Below are 14,301 nucleotides of genomic sequence, written 5' to 3'. Positions count from 1 at the left end.
AGAGGTGGCTGTTAGAGTAGGCAGCAATTCAGTGAACTATCTATCATAGATAGGAGATCAAATGAATCTCATATATGCTTAGCAGTGGATCATGCCATTTGGTATATGATAGAGAGTTAGTAAGTAGTAATATCTTATATCAGTTAGTTTAGGCTTGTAAATGTAACATTTTTAGCATAAATGCAGCCAAATCTCGTCCCTCTATATACTGACCCTATATATGTACTGAGTCTGCTCTCCGAGCATATAACAGGCTTGACTATACACTTGGTAATATAAGTATAGCAGTGCTATGGACCATTAATGCAGCATGTAGGGCTTGCAAATGTATAGAGAGCACATGTGGGTGTCCAAAGGCTTAGAATAGCCCCACAAATGCTCCGTGACCACAGCGGGTCACACACTGAGTCTGTATCGGGACTCGATGAGGTATATAAGCCTGTCTTCTCTCTGTGTGCGGCTGATCACTGGGAACTCGCCACCTCTGATGACGTCAGCGAGTGACGTCTATTCCCGATGACCGTTTCACATAAGGCTACGCTTCTTCAGGGGAGGAGGAGTCTCATCCTGGGCTTAATGGTAAGTATTTATCTGTTTCTTCAATTGATACTCCCGCCCCTCTTTGCGTCAGGGGGCAGGGTTATACCCGTGATCCTCCTACATGGCTATTTGATATCATTACGTCGTCATTAAATTCCCTTAATAAAGAAGTAAATAAACTGTTACAGGTACTGACTGCATTGTCTCATTGTGTGCATATTCTGTTTGTCAAGACATCCGTGGTTATATATGTATACAGGGGTGTGTATCGGTTGCTGCAGGCATATTCTAGTGGTGGTAAACAAAGGCCATGCAGCTTGTAATGTGATAGCGGCTATCTAATGGGATATTATTCCTAGATGATATATAAATATCCCTAGAGGAATAGGTAAGTATACACTGTAGGGATAGGATAACCCTGTTCGGATCAATACAGATCCTATGATCAAATTGGGATAAAACCTATATGGCAGCGGAAAAGGATGACATTAAGTCAAGGATAGTAGCATTAACTGTGTAGTGGTTTCTACATAGTTGTTGATCCTAGGTAATACATGGATAGGGGTTCCTGAGGAAAGGGTAAGTATATGGTGTAGGAGTGAAATAACCCTATTTTGATCTGCACAAAAACGGTCAATGCAGATCCTGAGTTAACTAAAACTTTATACCTGGATCCCCATGTCGTTAAGGTTGTGTGATCTTCAGATATTACCTACACTTTTTCAGATATAAACTATATTATTTCATAGTGTTTAATTCGTAGGTCCATTATCATGTAGGTTATAGTGTAGCAGATATGGGTATTCCTTAGAAAAGACAGCAATGATACAAAATAGGGCTATGGATCTATAATATATACACATATATATCCCAGGTAATGTCTCTCAGTTAACAGTTGTGTATAATTCATCTATACTGCAAAAATTAATAACAATAAATAGAGGGTCATTGTGATTCCTTGGGAAAAATAGGTAAGTATACAGTGTAGGAGTGATACAGCTATTTGATCTGCCCATATTTGGTCAATACAGATCCTGAATTGATACTATATACCTGGGTCCCCATGGTATACCATTAATGCCATCATTAATCCTAGGTAATACGTGGGTGGGAGTAGAGGAATGGGTAAGTATATGGTGTAGGAATGAAATAACCCTATTTTGATCTGCCCAAAAGGTCAATGCCGATCCTAAATTAACTATAAATCTATGCCTAAGTCTCCATATCATCAGAATTAATTGGCTTTCCATGATAGCGGAGTAGTATGATCTTCAGGTATTAACTGCTTTATTTCCTAGTAATGACAACACTGTTACAAAATTGGGAGTAGGATTATAGGTCTATAATATATACACATATATATCTCAGATATTGTCTGGCAGTGTACAGTGGTGTATAATTAATAAATGAAAAAATAGAAATTCATCTATAGTGCAAAAATTGATAAACAAGAATTGGAGGGTCATAGGGATTCCTTGGGAAAAAATAAATATGTAAGTGTGTGATGTAGGAGTGGTACAGCTATTCGATCTGCCCATATATGGTCAATACAGATCCTAGATTAATACTGTATACCTGGATCCCCATGTGTCCCCATTAAAACAATATTCTCCAGTGATATAGTGAATAACCTCTAATGCATAAATATATAATATCTAAAACTACAGTTCAAAGTATGTAGTGGTACTAAATGCATATAAGTCCTGAGTGAAGAATTGAAGTGCATACATAGAAAGGGATCATATTGATCTCCTTGATGAGTGAGTGAATAGTGAGTGTAAAGGTGTTTATACATAATTCCATCTGTCTATATGTGATCATTACCGGTCCTAGAATATATCTTAGATCCCCATGTTTCCAAATGATGGTATAGATACTCTAGTATATATGACATGAGGTAGTATTCTTGAAGTATGTTATATGATGGAGTATGAGGGTCATGTAAAGTGTTCTGTCACCCTCCATATACCCATATTTCTACATATCTTACCATTGTGTGAGGTCAGTTAATATGGCTCGCCCCTTCAAATTGCTTTAAAATTGATTCCACTGCCGTGTATTGATGATTCCCAAAAGATTACATAATATTACAAATACGATGAATAAATAAATCCTTCATTGAGTCCCAAAGGGGAGAGGGTATTCAGCTGGTATATCCAGCGGCATTCTTTTTGTAACAGTTTCTTATCCCACTCACCCCCTCTGGGATCTCTCGGTACACATTCAATCCCACTAAAGCGCATCACACTTGAGTCACCTTTATGATCTTGTATTATGTGTCTCGCCACTGGTGTATCTATAGCATTTCGGACACTTCCCACATGTTCCAGGACTCTCGTTTTTAGCGGTCTGTGGGTTTTTCCCACATATTTTCGGCCACAAACGCACGTCATAAGGTAAATGGTACCACACGTGAGACAATTTATAAAATCTTTGATTTTGTAAGTGACTGTGTCAGTAGCGTTTGTAAATGTTTTTGATGTTGGCATGAATTTACAGGCTTTGCACCTACCACATGAGAATGATCCGTGCGGTTTATTTCCTAACCAAGTTTTTAGTGGTGGTATTTTGAAATGACTGTGTACTAGTCTGTCTTTTAAATTGGTGTTGCGTCTACACCCTGTTGTAGGTTTATCTTTCAAAATCTTCCTTAGATCTGGGTCTTCCAGTAAGACGTGCCAGTGTCTTTGTAGTACATTCTTTATGTTCTGCCACTGATTATTATATGTGGAGATGAACCTAATCGATTCATCACTGGATTCCTTGGTTCTACTTGCTAGAAGACCTGGCCTTTGGGAGGTTAGTGCTTTATAATAGGCCTTCTTAATAAGTGTGTTACTGTATCCCCGTGTTCGGAATCTTTCTGACATAACCCTTGCTTGTAGAACAAACTCTGGTGTCATTGAGCAGTTCTGACGTAGCCTCAGATATTGGCCCGTCGGTATATTATTTGTCACATGCTTGGAGTGATGACTAGTGGCCATCAGTAGTGTGTTTGTAGCTGTGGGTTTCCTATAGATGCTAGTCTCAAGACATCCCTCTGTGGGCTTAAAGATACTAATGTCTAGGAACTCTATCTTCCTCTTATCCATTTGGAAGGTTAATTTCAAATTGAATGAGTTGTTGTTCAAGATGTTAATAAACTCTAGCAATAGTTCTTCTGTCCCCTTCCAGAATAGTAAAATGTCATCAATGTACCTGACCCATAATTCCACATGTTCAGTGTATTTCTCTTGTGATTCTATGAAGACCACAGTTTCCTCCCACCAGCCTAGGTATAGATTGGCATAGGTGGGGGCACAGGTGGTCCCCATAGCTGTTCCTCTAATCTGATGGTACAGAGTGTTGTGGAAATAAAAGAAATTATGGGTCAGGACAAAGTCCAACAGTCTCAGAACTAAATTGTTGTGAGGAACACAGTTGTTATCTCTGGCTCTCAAGAAATGAGCTGTTGCATCAATGCCATATTTGTGTGGGATACTTGAGTATAGTCCCTCAACATCTAATCCTATCAAGTATGTATCAGAGTCCAGAGTCACTCCTTCAATTTTGCGTAATACATCAGTGGTGTCTTTCACGTATGATGGTAATATTTCAACGAAAGGGCGTAGTACATTATCTAGATAGACACTAACATTGGAGGTTAGATTCCCTATTCCGGAGACTATTGGTCTACCCGGAGGTGGACTTTGTTTCTTATGAATTTTGGGTAGATGGTAAAAGGTTGCCACTTTAGGGTTTCTAATATTCATAAATTCAAACTCGTTTTTAGATATTAGTTTCTGTTCTAGACCTTCCTTTAGTGTATTAGCGAGTGACTTCTGGTATTCTGAGGTAGGATTAATAGATAAAACCTGATAGCATGTCTTGTCAGATAATATGCGTTGGCATTCCTGTACATGGTCTGTTTGGTCAAGGATCACTACGTTTCCCCCCTTGTCTGAGGGTTTGATAATAATTTTATCATCCTGCTCAAGATCTCTGAGGGCTAATCTTTCAAAGTAAGTCAGATTTTGTTGTTTTTTCGTAATAGGTAGATCTTGTAAATCTCTAGTTACCAGTTGGTTAAAGACATCTATGTTAGTACTGCAGTCAATGGTGGTACAAAGGTAGATTTATTTTTAAGTAATGTGAAAGGGCCTTCTCCAGGTGGTCTGAGGCTTTCCTCTTCCAGCTGTTCAAGATATCGATGGAACAAAGACACCCTATGGACAGCACTCGTTGTGTGTGGTAATGTAATGATGATAAAATGAAGAGGAAATGGTAACCGTGGTCACAGCACTCCACACAACCAACGCATGGAAAAAGTAAAAAACTTTATTTAATCTAAACAGTGAGCATCAGTAACAACACTCTGACGCGTTTCGTCTATAGATAGACTTTATCAAAGAGTGAAGACCCCTGCATCGTACCGGATCTTATATAGGACATGACGTATCAATTAGCAACTCCCTAATTGAACTAGGGCCCCCCCCTCATGGAAATTGAACTAGATTGAACGTCATTCCCATTAAAAGGGACCGTATACTTGCAACACGAATTTTTAGATCATAAACTCTACACCAAAACACCTATAGTCATTAAAACCGTGGGATTAAAAACACAAACCCTGAAATGCTCACACACTTATAATAAATCGAACAACCATGTATAATACACTAAAATATGATGATGTGGACAATTCGGTTCCCTGATTTCCTTCAAAACAATGTTCTATTTATAATGCAAATATATCTATGTAGAACCATAATATATCATGAATACATAGAGGATGGTGAGGTGGGCCATTTTTCATAGCAATATGGAATTAATGTATAACATATGTATGACCCATTAAGAAATAATATAACATATACAATTTACATATACATATAATAGCAAAAAGGCTCGACAAAAAATTATATATATTTTACTCTTGAACGCAGCATTATCTCTTGTCAATACAATACAATGTCAACATACACCCCGCACACTCTACCACCCATCACCCAACCAGGTAGTGTTTGAGTTCCCACTCCTGGTTGATACCAAATGGGTGGAGAGTGCGCAAGGTGTATATCCAGTACATTTCACGTCGATTTATTTATATGTATATGTATATACTGTATATGTATATACTGAAATGCTATGTAGAGTATATAACAGTTGAGTGATAGCTCACTAATAATTAGAATCGTATAGCCACAAGAGGCAACAATGTTCTAATAACTCTGGCATTTCAGTATATACATGTGCATGGTCAGTCCACCGTCACCTGTATCTATTTTACAGGCTTTTTAACCTTGTCATTGCTGAACTAGGGGGTTAACTATTTAGCTCATGATAGCTTCTCTCTGCTAATTAGCAGATAGTTTGGATCTTCACCTCTCCCCCTAGATCTCAGTTTTAGTATTGTGTATTTTTGTCTGTTTTATGTATTGTGTTACCACTGTCAGTTGTCCATTGATTTCAACAATTTTGACACTTATTTTAACTAGTATAATTAAAGCATTTTAATTTTAAGTCTATCATCATTACATTACCACACACAACGAGTGCTGTCCATAGGGTGTCTTTGTTCTCTAGTATTAATTCTGTTCTCTCCCCTTATTGCACCGTTGTTGTCTTTACTTTACCACATACTACAGGCTGATGCGAGGGTCTCCATCTCTTTCCCCCTTCCCCCATTGTTGTATCAAGATATCGATGGTATTTAATTCTTGTGTATTTAACAGTTCCATCGGGGTATTGGCATTTCGCCACTAACTACGTTTCTTAAAAAACTTGTGCAATGTCAGTTTCCTGCAGAAAAGGTTGAGATCTTTAATACATGTGAAATGGTCCAAGGGGCTGGTAGGACAAAAAGTAAGGCCTTTGGATAGCATACTGATGTGATGTGTATTAAGGACTTTGGAAAATAGATTTATCACCTGCGTCTCCTTCGTCTGGTTCCCTGTACCCCCAAGTGTCTCGATCCCTTTCCCCTCCTCGTCCTCCTCTTATATTTGGTATGGGGTAGAGCCCAGGGTTCTCTAAAAAAAGTACCTTGTCTCTGTGGTAGGGGAAAAAGAGCTTCAGCTCCTTGATGTAGTGGATCCTGTGGGTGTATGCCTGTATCTGCCTCTTGATCGCTCGCAGAGGCTTCCCACTCTGTAGAGGATTCTTGTGTTTTGGGGTATGTATTGGTGGGTCATGGCCTAGTCTTAAATCTAAAGATTTTGCCACTCTTGAAGTCCTCAAAATCACGTATGTATTTATTGTGTTTCCTATCCTTAATGTCCTTGGTGAATTTCTCTATGTTAGTTTTTAATTTGCTCTCCAGATTATCAAAATTGGGGTCAGTTTGCCATTTACTTTTATCAGATAATAAAGTTTTAATTTCTGATTTGACTGACTCCAATTTTTTGGTTTCGTAATCTATCAATAATTGCATAATCTGAGCAGAGCAATTGAGAAGAATTTTTTCCCAGCTTTTAATAAATACTGTATCTGTAATATGATGTGATGGAGGCAGCTTGACTCTTAGACCTCTCGGTACTAGTTCTGTTCTTAAATAGTTTTCAAGGCTAGCTACCTCCCACCATATTTTTGCCCTTGAACTGTAAGTTCTATGTAGATCTCTGAAGTATCCATTGATATCTGCTGTGGGAACTCCCTCCTGAGATATAGGGTTAGTGCAAAAGATTTCCTTGGCCTCATCCAGCCAATTACTTAATTCCTGTCCTTCAGTAAGGAAACTTGTCATAACGTTGTCATAAAAGTGAGTATCTAGGGTATTGGATAATAACTCTTTAACTCCGTTGAGTTGGGAGCTGATCTCATGTATACAGAACAATAGCTGTTCCAATAGACCTTCAGAACTATAAAGGAGATGAGACCGCTCGTCCAATAATGCAACATAAATTCTAATTCAAATAAGCAGGTGCTCGGAAGGGATAAAGATATCATCAATAAATCTTTGATAAGAGATCAAAGTCTTTGTAAATGGATTGTTATTCAAAATAAATTGGTCCTCCCAAAATTCCATAGTCAAATTTGCATAATTAGGTGCAAAAGTTGTACCCATAGCAGTGCCTCAGGTCTGCAAATAGAAGGATCCATCAAACATAAATAATTATGAGTCAGTGCCAAGTTAATACAAGATTGGATAAACTCCCTCTGCTGTATTTGTATTTTTGGATCTTCTGTCCAAAAATACTCAATCGCTTGAATTCCTATATCATGCATTACTTTGTTCTACAGGGCTTCCACATTATACCAAATCACATTTTGCTTTGTGATCTTTTAATTATTTTTTGTACACACTTGTGATTATTATGTTAATTTGAATGTTGTATTTGTGGAAGTTTTATTGTATAGTTTACTTATCATCATGTATTTTGGTCTTAGCGCTTGAGGATTTTTTGTATTGTTTTTAGTGCATTTATTATTTTATTAATTAAACTCACATTTGAATTTTTCGTTGGGAAGCCATCATCATCTCTATTTTTACCAATCTATTTTTCAGCTTATTCCGAGTGATGGGTCCTTTAGAAATAAAGTTATTGATACTAGGAGAGACAGACTAACTAACAAAGGGTATGTTTTTTGAATTCCGTATTAATTCAAGAAAAAGATACCTTAGATTTGGATTTAGATATTAAAAAAATATACTTTAATTTTGAAAAAAATATTGAAGAATGAGATCTCCTACTGGTGTGAATATGACGAGTTTAAGCCAGTATATTGATGCTTATAGAATACACCGAGGCTTGATGGTTCTTAAAACACAAACCTTTGATGATAAAACTTTTAGCATAACTTGGCATGAGATTTTGGATAGATGTTCTATAGCACTCATGAGACTATTAATCTCATATAGAGAGAAGTGACTGATAGATACAGGAGCATCTAGTCAGGGTATATATACCAGATTGAAGAGTTTTGATCCAATAGAAGAATTTGGTATTTTATATACTAATCTGAACAAAAGGATTGAGAATTTTGAACGGGAGTTAATTGAAAATAAAATAATACAATTTCTAAGAGATAAACACTATTCTCAAAATAATTGACAAAGAGATTGGGTTCAAAGGAAGAGTGAGAGAGCATTCGATAGGAAACAAGGATCACAATTTGTTTTTAAAATTAGGGACCGACCATATATGAAAAATGTCACCTAAAAAAAATGTTTCATCTATCAGGAGACAAATGAATAATCAGCAGTGGGAGGAACATGCACAAATGTCATACAGCTTAGTCCTAAATTTGCCCTGCTTACGGATCAGAAGTCCCCTAGTGTCAGCCAAGATAGCAGGCAGGTTAGAACCATAAAACCCCAATGGGAGCAACTGTAGGCCCACAATTAGAACACAGGAAGCACGCATAATGCAGGAATCTTTTTTAGGGAGAACAACGTCCTGAATAAATCACCTACACAAAGAGCAAGAAAGACTAGAAAGGAAAAATCTTAGGAGGGTTTTTTTCCAACACAGGAAAAAGACAATTTACGAGGATATACCATACCAGAAGGGGGATGTGAGGAGGAACTCAGGGGAGACAGAAGATAACCGTTTGGTACCCTACAAAGATAATGCTGAGGCAGGTATATATATTTAATCTTTCATCAAAATTACTTAACACAACAAAAATCTGAGTGTTTTAAAGAGGGGTTTATCTTTTGCTCCCTCCTGTGAACCCAAATTGTTTTATCTTTTAATAGATCTTAACACATTTATTAGAAAAGTTACATTAAAATACAGTTTTTTAAACTCAATGATCAGGAATTTGACAGACCCACTAATAATGATCAACTGGATCTATCTTCTGACATGGAGGTTGTCAAATGTTTGATTTCTCTTTATACAATATATATCTAAGTGAGATCAAAACATTCCCCAAAAGATTGCACTCAATGCTAGGAAGTAGTGTGACCTTTGCTTCAAATACATTTGAACATGGACCCCTATAAGATTATTCTATCCGTATTATGCAGCTTTTCAGCATACGCCAGTAAACCCACTCCCAGACAGCTGTATCAACCTTTTGGGTCTCATCAGTGTGGTTAACCAGTCTTAACCACACTGATGAGACCCAAAAGCTTAAACCCATTAGGGATCAGCTGAGACCAATATATATAGATTGATTTCAGATATAGTTTCCCTCTTATCTGCACTTCATCTTAAATGGCAGAATATATCATATAAGCATAACTGCAGGCAGGTTTTCTCTTGCATTCAGTAAGTGCCATGTTACATGCCATGTACAAATGGACTGAGATACATTTGCTTAATGCATAGTGCATAGTGTTTTGAGTGTGAACCTGTTACTTCTGATGAAAAGTACAACGTCATTAAACGAAGAAAGGCAGTGTTTAAAGTGAGACATTTGTACATTGCATCTTGTATTGAAACACGCGTGAAGAGCACAGATAATGTACAATGTGCAATGTGCCATCTGCCGTAAATAAAATCGAAATCACTTTTGGAACAAAACTGATCCAAAAAGAATCATGTTCAAGTACAGTACAGATATACTTTTTTTTTTATAGAAGATCCATAAATACCAATAGAGCAGAGGGAATGTATCCTATGTGTACTGAACTGACTCATAATTATTTCTTTTTTAATTGATCCTTCTATTGCAGACTAGGAAGGAAGATAGATAAAAGGGATGAATCAGTGCAAAGTCCAGATCAATCCGTGGTCATACACAGGTAATCGAAATAGCAGGGAAGGTACTTGAGGGGTTAAGCAAAGCAATAATCCGGGGCAGATCCGAGGTCATACACAGGTAATAAAAATAGAAGAAAAGGTACTCGAGGGGTTAACAAGGCAATAGTCTAGAGCAGATCCAAGGTCATACACAGGTAAACAAAATAGCAATATGCTTAGCTGGGCATGAGAAGTACAGGAGCGTGTGCAACACAGCAACTGAGTAGCACAGTCAGGATTGCTGCATTTCCTGCTCTTATGTAGATCCCAACCAGGAAATGAGCGAGCAACACAGCAGGGCATCTGGCAGTTGTAGTTTTATTAATGTCTTCAACCTGGTGGACATCTGCAGTAATGCATCCTGAATGAACTTCCATGAGGATAAGACCTCTCAATTGCATATCTTAGTCAAGCGCCGATGAACCGGTCTGACACACTGCTATGTGTGCAACTTTTGCACCTAGTTATGCAAATAATAATCCCTTTATTTTTGATATACATATTATCTGGAATGGTGACATTCTAGATGACCCCGAAGAAGCGTACAAGACAAATGAAACGTACGTCTGTCGGGTTTTAATGATGCGGATGGTGACCTTAGTGAACTCTCTCTCTCACTCATGGTAAGGAGCTGTACAGCTGAACGGTTTGTATCACGGAGCACCCTGACACAATCTGACCAGGTCCCTCTAGCGATAACCCATATTATTGACTAATGTGTGGCTATGTGGTGAGAGATCTGGATAGCCTTACAGTTATCTTTCAAACAAACTGGAGCGGCTGTTAAATTAACATCATGCTTCACACGATGAAATACATAATATATGCCAGATTATGATTGCACTCTATATGTCTCAATACATTTAACATCCGTATTAGAGGTATGTCCCAGGAATATATGATATGAGACATTAGAGACATTATTTTATATATATATATATATATATACATATATATATATATATATATATATATATATATACTAGCTTTTCTGCCTGGCTTCGCCCGGGGAATGTACTATTTAATACATCTCCCCACCCCACCCCTCCCCCCCACTGCCGGCACATCCCCCCCTCCCCCCTGCTGCTGGATGTAGTGAGGGGTGAGATTTGTCTCTGTCTGTGTCTGTCTGTGTGTGTATATGTGTGTGTCTGTCTGTGTGTGTGTGTCTTCCCCAGCTACCGGAACATGTCTTTGCTCCCCCTGCCCTGCCACCCAAATTTTGGGTGAAAGAGTCAATTTGGTTAGTCGCAGGGCACCCAATTTGGGTTCCAGACTGGTCAATAGTCACTATACCCCCGGCAGATCCTCCACCTTCCTCACAAGGGAACGTATTAATGGCTTTATACCATGCCGCTCATGCTCAGCCTGTCATCATATGCAGGCTAGCATGGATTTCTGTGATTCCAAGGGACTCACAAGATATGAAATTAGGTCTAAATTAAACTGCAAGTCTAAGGCGGTAATGTATTATCTACATTGCTCATGCCCAATGATATGTATTGGAATGACAACTAGAGAATTAAGATTCTGTGTGTTAGAGCACGTCCGTAACATTAAAAACAGTGAACGTGATTTTAAGAATGGCCGCAAACTAACTACTGTAGCAAGACATTTCAGACTTATACATGCCTCCAATACTGATTTATTAAAAGTCTTTGCAATAGACCTGGTATTCCTGGGGATCAGGGGTGGTGATCTGGAAAGATTACTGTTACAATATGAGTGCCGCTAGATCGTCAAATTAGGGACCCTGCTACCCTCAGGTATGAATGACTACATGGGGTATGCAATGTTCCTTTGACGATCTAGTGGCAAGCCAGCAAGAGCCTATGATTGTTGCATATCATTCTATCCTGATTTTTCATCACTGTTTTTCACCTTAGTGTATCTCTTCATATATTCACATATGTATATGTGTTTTGTTTGTATATATCTTGCTTGACCTTTATCCATCTCTCCTGTTGTCTTTCCATTCCTGTTTTATCATTATACATTTTTTATCCTGTCTCCCACATATCATTGTGTGCTTTTATTTTATCTATGTACTTTTAATATCATTTACTTACTCTCCTTTCTTGTACTCAGGCAGTTAATCGCCTTCTGAGCTGATCCCTCCAATGCAGGAGGAGCTTTGAGGCCAGCCCATTACCATTACTATCTCTAGCTGTTTTCATAATCCTGATCAACCCATAGTCACAGAACATGCAACTACAAATAGTACTACCAATGGTCTACACGTTAAGCCCCCGGACTGAAGCAGGTGGCGAAATGTGTGCGTCGGGGCTTGTCTGTCTCTTCAGGACGCGGTGGTGCCCTCAGCTGTGTTTCCCCCTCCCTGCTGGATCTCGCAGTCTGTGCCCCTGTCATCTTGGGAGCATGCGCAGTGGAGCGGTTGCGGTTTACTCCCTCTGAACCTAGGAACACTCTCTTGGCTGTGGATGTTTGCTACTACCTTGCTGGACTGGTCTAAGTACTTCTGTGACCCCCCCCTTTTGGCATTTGTCATTGTTACCTGTCATGTACATGCCTTTCTGTGTGTGCTTTATATACAGGCTCAGCCCACATCATGTGATTTTGCTGATATTATATGTAGCTATCTTTACATTTTCACCTCACACAGGGGGCCTTATTTAGGTAGCCTTGGTCAGAGTGTTTTTGAGGCAAGAATGTTCTTGCCTTTACTTTCATGTTAAAGGGCTAATTCATTGTTCATGCAGTGTAGCACTGCTTTCCAGCACACATCTCCACATCCCAGGTTCAGTTTCTGTTCCCCCTAATGATTTGTGGTATTTGTATGTATAAGCTCATTGTTGCTTCATTCCACTTATCATAGAGGCTCAGCATTATTTCAGCTTTGAGGACACCACTGCTCCTTTTTTAATGATTTATATCTGTATGTGATTAATAAATTTTGATATTTTTTGTATGCTAGAGTGCTACTTTGGGGGTTCTTTTTTCTATGTTGGTTTTCATATCATATTCATCCCCAGCACCGCCAGTAGTGGTTACCATTTACACTGCATTTAACTGGCTTTAGCACTTCTCACTTTAGGTCTGTGTAGGTTATTTCTGTGTCTCATATATATATTCTATTCTCAGCTGTTTCCTCTGTTGGGGGTTAGTGGCTCCTCCTTCCCAGGTTTTAAGCCCGCCCCTCTCCACTTCCCAAGTTAGTGGGTCCTTTCATTCTACTGGATATAGATTCAATGTGGCCTTTCTCCCTCCTAATAGAGGTAAATGAGAATTTGAATCCTAATAGAGGTATATTAGTATTTGATCTGGTAGTGTTAGGACTTGCGAACGGGTGCCTGCCTTGTCGTGACTCGCAAGCTTACAACGCTTTGGCCAAAGGGTTAAACTAAATGACCCTTTTTCAAGAGAATATATAAGTATTTTACTGTGTATTTTTGTCATGTTGGATGTAGCATTGGGTTTCTCTGTCGTCTGTTGTATACATATGCCACGCTCAATAGCACTCCATTTTGACACATATACATATATATATTTTGTGAGGGCTCAGGGGTTCCCAAAAAGAGCTTTCTGGGGTTTTGTGTTTTGTTAACCATGTAGGGGCATCCCAAGTTGCTAAACCTGATTTTTTTTTTCATATCAGTATATTTGTTGACATTCATTTCTGCTCATCATATCGAGCTTGAACACACCTCTACACAGTTTATCTATGCAGTGTATTTTTTCTTAGTATTTGCTTTCACATGGGTTCGTTTGACCATGTTTACAAAATGCGCCCCTTTATACAGATGTTCTCTTTTTGCAATTTGTGCCTAAGAGCAGCACAGTTTTGCAGTGGTTTCCAGTATAGCATTTTCAGCACTCCACCCCATACGCAGGGCACACCGTAGAAGGATTTGTTTTGCCACACCTCCATGAATGCAGCTTAGCGGCACGTCGTGTACTCAGCTCATCCACATGACTTATTGAGAGGACACAATTTGTACATGCAGTCCCCATATTTGCATTGAATCAATGCCATGAACAGAGTTCATAATTAGTCCATTACACATGGCTTTGGTTTGAGCCTTCATATGATCTACAAATATCTATTACTTTTTCAACAGAGGGATCATGC

This window comes from Ascaphus truei, chromosome 1 (genome assembly GCF_040206685.1).
Source record: "Ascaphus truei isolate aAscTru1 chromosome 1, aAscTru1.hap1, whole genome shotgun sequence".
NCBI lineage: Eukaryota > Metazoa > Chordata > Amphibia > Anura > Ascaphidae > Ascaphus > Ascaphus truei.
The sequence above is the reverse complement of the archived record's forward strand: the minus strand, read 5'-3'. Positions refer to the sequence as shown.